Consider the following 8,660-nt stretch of genomic DNA (forward strand, 5'->3'; position numbering starts at 1 on the left):
TCGTGTAGTTTTCTGGCAGACTACAGGCTTTGTTGCGTATTGCTGCCTTTCACAGGTCGGAGTGTGAATTGCAAATGTTCTTCACAAAATGGACAAATATAAAATGCACCATCTATGTCTACATAAACGCCACTATTCACGGTTGCCAGGTATTCAAAACCCGCACACAACTAGCCCAACGTGTTTGTTTCTGCAGCAAGGGAAGTTGCCACATTTAGCCCCAAAAAACATTTGCGTAACATTATCGAGCAAATTAAGAAGGAATATCAACGTAATTTGTAACGACTTAAGAAGAACAATTCGGGTTACCATCAAAATGATTGAGAGTTAAAGTGACTAATAAAGGAATTTAAATATCGCAAGAGCAATTATAATTCGCCCTCATTAAAATCGACAGATAATTTTCCATCAATGGATGACGATTTAACAAATTTGACTGCTATGATTAAACAATACGGCCGGGGAGGTGAGGTAGGCTATATGGCGAATATACCACGGCTAAATGCTGTTCTTTACGCACGACACACCGTGGAGTGCCTGGATACAGCAATTAGCCGTGGTATATCGGCAATATACAACAAACCCCAGAGGTGCCTTATTGATATTATAAATGTGTTACCAACGCAATTAGAACAGTAACAATTATTTAGTCATACCTGTAGTATATGGTCTGATATGCCACACGTTCAGCCAATCAGCATTCAGGGCTTGAACCACCCATGTGCATAACTATAGATAAATCCAACAGGAGAGTTTGAGGGATGAAAGTTGGACAGATGATCTCGAAATCTCTATGCTTGAAACACTCTGATTAATTAATAATTGTAATGTTAGGCAATTTTCTGGCAATTGTGACATTATGTACCAGATGTTAAGACTAAAAACCGTTATAAATGGTCTATTTGGGAGATTGACTCATCATTTCAATAGGCTAGAGGCTAGACCTATTAACTAAAATATGGGTTTATGATTGTAATTCAACTTTGTCATAGTTTGGTTAGCTAGATGCAGATAGACTACAGCACATGATATGCCTACATCCTAATTTCAGATCGCCTACAGTAACCTAGGCAAGATGTAAAATGAACGATTTAGCAGTTTGCTAAATTCAAATTGTCAGACTAATTTATTCAACATGCATAGGGAGGTGATTTCGATGTAGGAACTGTTTCCCTTCTGGAATAGGCTACTGAGGATGGGGTTATAATTTCAAACACTTTACAAAAACATAGTTTTATCCTTTTGATCTCATGAATTTGAGTGGTTAAATTTCTCCAGCCCCATCCCCCAACTCTTTTGCCAAAACAAGTGGCGGGGCAGCCAACCGGTTGTTGTTTTACGAATTGCCCCTTTAAAAGCTAGAATCGGTAAAACTGCCACGTCCATTTGGCATATTACAACAACAAAAAAGGTAATGTAAACAAACTGTTTTTCCCCATCGGAAATCATTGCACGCGCAATAGAACAGCAGAATATGTACTGCAATTTATTTTACCACGCTGCCGGACGTTCCTCTCCTACGTTTCATGAACAAATCAAAAACAATATTAAAGACGCTGGGGTGAACAGTGGTGCTGTTTCCCCAACTGCGGATTCGATCATTAATAATTAAACCGAAACTAAACCAAAATGCCTGAATCAAACCAAAGTAACCCTTCTCCCACTAACAATAATAAACCTATCCCAACAAGCCTATCATAACAATTCATCATGGGAGCTAGTCAGACCCTCTGCCCAAACCTGACTTAGTAACCTCCTCTCAACCTGGTTTTGCCCTCACAGTTTCACAAATGGAAAATAGCCTCATGTGTCACATTTGTTACACTACACCTGATCTTCCTGAACCGCAAAGATACTAGTTATTATACTGTATCACAGGCTAGCCCCAATGTGCCGTTGCTATCCCTTGCTTGGACAGCATTGTCCCGCATTTTCCCATTGACGAAAAACTATACAGAGCCTTCAGAAAGTATTCACACCCCTTGACTTTTTCCACATTTTGTGTTACAGCCTGAATTTTCAATTGATGAAATTGAGATGTTACTGGCCTACACACACACACAATACCCCAAAATGTCAAAGTGGAATTATGCTTTCAGAAATGTTTACAAATTCATAAAAAATGAAAAGTTGAAATGTCTGGAGTCAATAAGTATTAAACCCCTTTGTTATGGCAAGCCTAAAGAAGTTCTGGAGTAAAACTCAGCTTAACACGTCATAATAAATTACATAGACTCACTCTGTGTTCAATAATAGTGTTTAATATCAATCTTGAATGACTACCTCTGTACCCCACACATACAGATAATTGTAAGGTCCCTCAGTCGAAAAGTGAATTTTATGAGGATTCTGTGTTATGCAATATAGCCCGTTACCATATATGTGATTGAATATTATCTGCTGTTGGCTTGTGTGGATGTATGTATGTGTTATGCAACATAGCTGACTTGAAACATTGTTAACAGTTTCAGGGCCATGGGCCTTTCTCATGATGGAAAAATACAGAATAACATGAAGACAGCAACTGTGCAATGAGTTGGGGGGGAACATTCAGAACGTAGTGTTGCGAGAACAAACAGTCTTTTGTTAGATAACAGGAGCCAGGTGCCTGATAACTGTATATTCTACACAGCTACAACGACTGACCGCTGAAGCACTTAGGGGGCTGGGACCAGCCTCTGCGCCAACAATCAACGATAGGCTGGATGAGTCTAAACCACGCCTAGTCTCTACTCTGACAGGCCGGCTCGGAAGCAGGAACTACTTCTGTCATCAGAGTATATTATAATATCTTTGTCAGGAACAAGTCAGTTCTCTGTTTGCCTTGCGAGGTGGGACAGAGAACCCGTATATACGAAAATTAGCATTTACCACTTACTGCTTAGCTAATAAAAAATACATAGCATACAATCGGTGACTCATTGTCATATATCAATATAGGAAACACTGTCACCACTGATAAATCCACCATAATTGAGAATTTCAATAAGCATTTTTCTACGGCTGGCCATGCTTTCCACCTGGCTACTCCTACCCCGGTCAACAGCACTGCACCCCCCACAGCAACTCATCCAAGCCTCCCCCATTTCTCCTTCTCCCAAATCCAGTCAGCTGATGTTCTGAAAGAGCTGCAAAATCTGGACCCCTACAAATCAGCCAGGCTAGACAATCTGGACCCTTTCTTTCTCAAATTATCTGCCGAAATTGTTGCAACCCCTATTACTAGCCTGTTCAACGTCTCGTGTCGTCTGAGATTCCCAAAGATTGGAAAGCAGCTGCGGTCATCCCCCTCTTCAAAGGGGGGGACACTCTTGACCCAAACTGCTACAGACTTATATCTATCCTACCCTGCCTTTCTAAGGTCTTCGAAAGCCAAGTCAACAAACAGATTACCGACCATTTCGAATCTCACCATACCTTCTCTGCTATGCAATCTGGTTTCAGAGCTGGTCATGGGTGCACCTCAGCCACGCTCAAGGTCCTAAATGATATCTTAACCGCCATCGATAAGAAACATTACTGTGCAGCCATATTCATTGATCTGGCCAAGGCTTTCGACTCTGTCAATCACCACATCCTCATCGGCAGACTCGACAGCCTTGGTTTCTCAAATGATTTCCTCGCCTGGTTCACCAACCTCTTCACTGATAGAGTTCAGTGTGTCAAATCGGAGGGTCTGCTGTCCGGACCTCTGGCAGTCTCTATGGGGGTGCCACAGGGTTCAATTCTTGGACCGACTCTCTTCTCTGTATACATCAATGATGTCGCTCTTGCTGCTGGTGAGTCTCTGATCCACCTCTACGCAGACGACACCATTCGGTATACTTCTGGCCCTTCTTTGGACACTGTGTTAACAACCCTCCAGACGAGCTTCAATGCCATACAACTCTCCTTCCGTGGCCTCCAATTGCTCTTAAATACAAGTAAAACTAAATGCATGCTCTTCAACCGATCGCTGCCTGCACCTGCCCGCCTGTCCAACATCACTACTCTGGACGGCTCTGACTGAGAATACGTGGACAACTACAAATACCTAGGTGTCTGGTTAGACTGTAAACTCTCCTTCCAGACCCACATCAAACATCTCCAATCCAAAGTTAAATCTAGAATTGGCTTCCTATTTCGCAACAAAGCATCCTTCAGTCATGCTGCCAAACATACCCTTGTAAAACTGACCATCCTACCGATCCTCGACTTTGGCGATGTCATTTACAAAATAGCCTCCAATACCCTACTCAACAAATTGGATGCAGTCTATCACAGTGCAATCTGTTTTGTCACCAAAGCCCCATATACTACCCACCATTGCGACCTATACGCTCTCGTTGGCTGGCCCTCGCTTCATACTCGTCGCCAAACCCACTGGCTCCATGTCATCTACAAGACCCTGCTAGGTAAAGTCCCCCCTTATCTCAGCTCGCTGGTCACCATAGCATCTCCCACCTGTAGCACACGCTCCAGCAGGTATATCTCTCTAGTCACCCCCAAAACCAATTCTTTCGTTGGCCCATTATTTTTATTTCTACTTTGCACATTCTTCCACTGCAAATCTACCATTCCAGTGTTTTACTTGCTATATTGTATTTACTTTGCCACCATGGCCTTTTTTTTTTGCCTTTACCTCCCTTATCTCACCTCATTTGCTCACATCGTATATGGACTTGTTTATACTGTATTATTGACTGTTTGTTTGTTTTACTCCATGTGTAACTCTGTGTCGTTGTATGTGTCGAACTGCTTTGCTTTATCTTGGCCAGGTCGCAATTGTAAATGAGAACTTGTTCTCAACTTGCCTACCTAGTTAAATAAAGGTGAAATAAAAATAAATGATACCAGATTCGAATTGACGCAACCCTGACAATTTCAAAACACAGATTCAACCACAAAGACCAGGGAGGTTTTCCAATACCTTGCGAAGAAGGGCACCAATCCAAGATGGTGTAGCAGTCAGATGTCTTTGTCATGTCCCGTGTATATATATATTTTTTCTTCGTATATATTTCGTATATATTTTTTATATTTTTAACCTCCATTTCAACATACTCTCCTGCAACCCTCTTCACGCAATGTGGTATTTTCTATTTTCTATACTTTAGAACCGGAACCCCCAACAGAAGCTAGCCAGCTAACTAGCCACAAGCTAGTAGTCAGTTAGCCACTGCTAGTGGTCATCAGCTAACCTTAGCCTGGTCAACTCCTGCCAGGCTGCACAGCGAGGTTCAACCCAGAGCATATCAGACTGCTTTTTCTCCACCATATCTCCGGATTCCTACCGCAAACTCTGAACATTTTCACCTGGATCATCGCAGCTAGCTAGCTGCTATCCGAGTGGCTACTCCTGGCTAACATCTCTGTCCCGAAGCAAGCACCAGTTAGCCTGGAGCTAGGCCCACCTCCTGGCTAGCTGAAGAGGTCCATCAGGCAATTTCTTGGGCTACAATACCTATTCTGCCAATTGGCCTGGACCCATTTACTGCCTACACGGAGCCCTGCCATTTCATCACGACTGGTCTGCCGACGTAACCGTCCGAGGGGGCTAAAAAAACTATTCTATCGCGACATCCCCCTAAGGCCCTTCTGCTAGCCTACTAGCCCCGGCCTGCAAGCTGTCTGAATCGCTGTGTCTCCATCTCGCCTAGCTACTTCCTGGACCCTATGATCACTCGGCTATGCATGCCTCTCACTAATGTCTATATGCCTTGTCCATTGCTGTTTTGGTTAGTGATGGTCTTATTTCACTGTAGAGCCTCCAACCCTGCTCAATATGCCTGAGCTAGCTCTTTTGTTCCTCCTCCCACACATGCAGTCACCTCACCTGGTTTAAATGGTGTTTCTAGAGACAACATCTTTCTCATCGTCACTCAATGTCTCGGTTTACCTCCACTGTATTCACATCCTACCATACCCTTGTCTGTACATTATGCCTTGAATCTATTCTTCCGTGCCCAGAAACCTGCTCCTTTTACTCTCTGTTCCGAACGCATTAGACAACCAGTTCTTATAGCCTTTAGCTGTACCCTTATCCTACTCCTCCTCTGTTGTTGTAGATGTTAATCCAGGCCTGCAGCACCTTGTTCCACTCCCGTTCCCCAGGCGCTCTCATTTGTTGACTTCTGCAATGGTAAAAGTCTTGGTTTCATGCATGTTAACATTAGAAGCCTCCTCCCTAAGTTTGTTTCATTCACTGCTTTAGCATACTCTGCCAACCCGGATGTCCAAGCCATGTCTGAATCCTGGCTTAGGAAGGCCACCAAAAAAACAGTAATTTCCATCCCTAACTATAAAATATTCTGACAAGATAGAACTGCCAAAGGGGGGTTACAATGTACTGCAGAGATATTCTGAGATATTCTGCAGAGTTCTGTCATGCTATCCAGGTCTGTACCCAAACAATTTGAGCTTCTACTTTTAAAAATCCACCTTTCCAGAAACAAGTCTCTCACCGTTGCCGCTTGTTATAGACCACCCTCAGCCCCCAGCTGTGCCCTGGACACCATTTGTGAATTGATTGCCCCCCATCCATATTCAGTTCATACTGTTAGGTGACCTAAACTGGGACATGCTTAACACCCTGGCCATCCTACAATCTAAGCTAGATGCCCTCAATCTCACACAAATGATCAATGAACCTACCAGGTGCAACCCCAAATCCGTAAACACGGGCACCCTCATAGATATCATCCTGACCAACCTTCCTTCTAAATACACCTCTGCTGTCTTCAAACAGGATCTCAGCGATCACTGCCTCATTGCCTGCGTCCGTAATGGGTCTGCGGTCACCATCCCTCATCACTGTCAAACTCTCCCTAAAACACTTAGGCGAGCAGGCCTTTCTAATCGACCTGGCCCGGGTATCCTGGATGGATATTGACCTCATTCCGTGAGTAGAGGATGCCTGGTTATTCTTTAAAAGTGCTTTCCTTACCATCTGAAATAAGCATGCCCCATTCAAAACATTTAGAACCAGGAACAGATTTAGCCCTTGGTTCACTCCAGACCTGACTGCCCTCGACCAATACAAAAACATCCCGTGGCGTACTACATTAGCATTGAATAGCCCCCGCGATATGTAACTTTTCAGGGAAGTTAGGAACCTATATACACCGGCAGTTAGGAAAGCAAAGGCTTGCTTTTTCAAACAGAAATTTGCATCCTGTAGCACAGACTTCCAAAAGTTCTGGGACACTGTAAAGTCCATGGAGAATAAGAGCACCTCCTCCCAGCTGCCCAGCTCACTGAGGTTAGGAAACACTGTCACCACCGATAAATCCACAATAATTGAGAATTTCAAAATGCATTTTTCTACTGCTGGCCATGCTTTCCACCTGGCTACCCCTACCCCTGTCAACAGCTCTGCACCCCCCACAGCAACTTGCCCAAGCCTCCCCATTTCTCCTTCACCCAAATCCAGATAGCTGATGTTCTGAAACAGCTGAAAAATCTGGACGCATACAAATCAGCTGGGCTAGACAATCTGGACCCTCTCTTTCTACAATTATCCGCCACAATTGTTGCAACCCCTATTACTAGCCTGTTCAACCTCTTTCGTATCGTCTGAGATCCCCAAAGATTGGAAAGCTGCCGCGGTCATCCCCCTCTTTAAAGGGGGAGACAATCTAGACCCAAACTGTTACAGACCTACATCTATCCTACCCTGCCTTTCTAAGGTCTTTGAAAGCAAAGTTAACAAACAGATCACCGATCATTTCGAAACCCACCGTACAGATCACTGCACTTGTACATAGCCCATCTGTAACTAGCCCATCCAACTATATCATCCCCATATTGTTATTCATTATTGTACTTTTTTGCTCCTTTGCACCCCAGTATCTCCACTTGCACATTAATCTTCTGCAAATCTGTCACTCCAGTGTTTAGTTGCTAAATTGTAATTACTTCGCCACTACAGCCTATTTATAGCCTTACCTCCCTAATCTTACCTCATTTGCACACACTATATATACTTTTCTATTGTGTTATTGACTGTATGTTTGTTTATTCAATGTGTAACTCTGTGTTGTTGCTTGTGTCGCACTGATTTGCTTTATCTTGGCCAGGTCGCAGTTGTAAATGAGAACTTGTTCTCAACTGGCCTACCTGGTTAAAAAAAGTGAAAATAAAAAAATTGGTAGATGGGTAAAAATACTAAAAGCAGACATTGAATATCCCTTTGAGCATAGTGAAATGATTAATAACACTTTGGATAGTGTATAAATACACCCAGTCAATACAAAGCACAGGAGGTTGGTGGCACCTTAATTGGGGGAGAAGGGGCTCGTGGTAATGACTGGTGCAGAATGTTATCAAATACATCAAACAAATTTTCCAAGTGTTTGATACCCTTCCATTTGCTCCGTTCTGGCCATTGTTATGAGCCATTCTCCCCTCAGCAACCTCCACTGCTACAAAGATACAGATGTCCTTTCAAACTCAGTTGTCGGAGAGGAAGGGAACCGCTCAGGAATTTCACTATGAGATCAAAGGTGATTTTAAAAAACAGTTAGAGTTTAATGGCTGTAATAGGAGAAAACTGAGGATGGCTCAACAACATAGTTACTCCACAATACTATCCTAGATGACACTGAAAAGGAAGCCTGTACAGAATACAAATATTCCAAAACATGCATCCTGTTTGCAACAAGGCACTCAAGTAACACTGC

This window comes from Oncorhynchus tshawytscha, linkage group LG09, assembly GCF_018296145.1.
Source record: "Oncorhynchus tshawytscha isolate Ot180627B linkage group LG09, Otsh_v2.0, whole genome shotgun sequence".
Classification (NCBI taxonomy): Eukaryota; Metazoa; Chordata; class Actinopteri; order Salmoniformes; family Salmonidae; genus Oncorhynchus; species Oncorhynchus tshawytscha.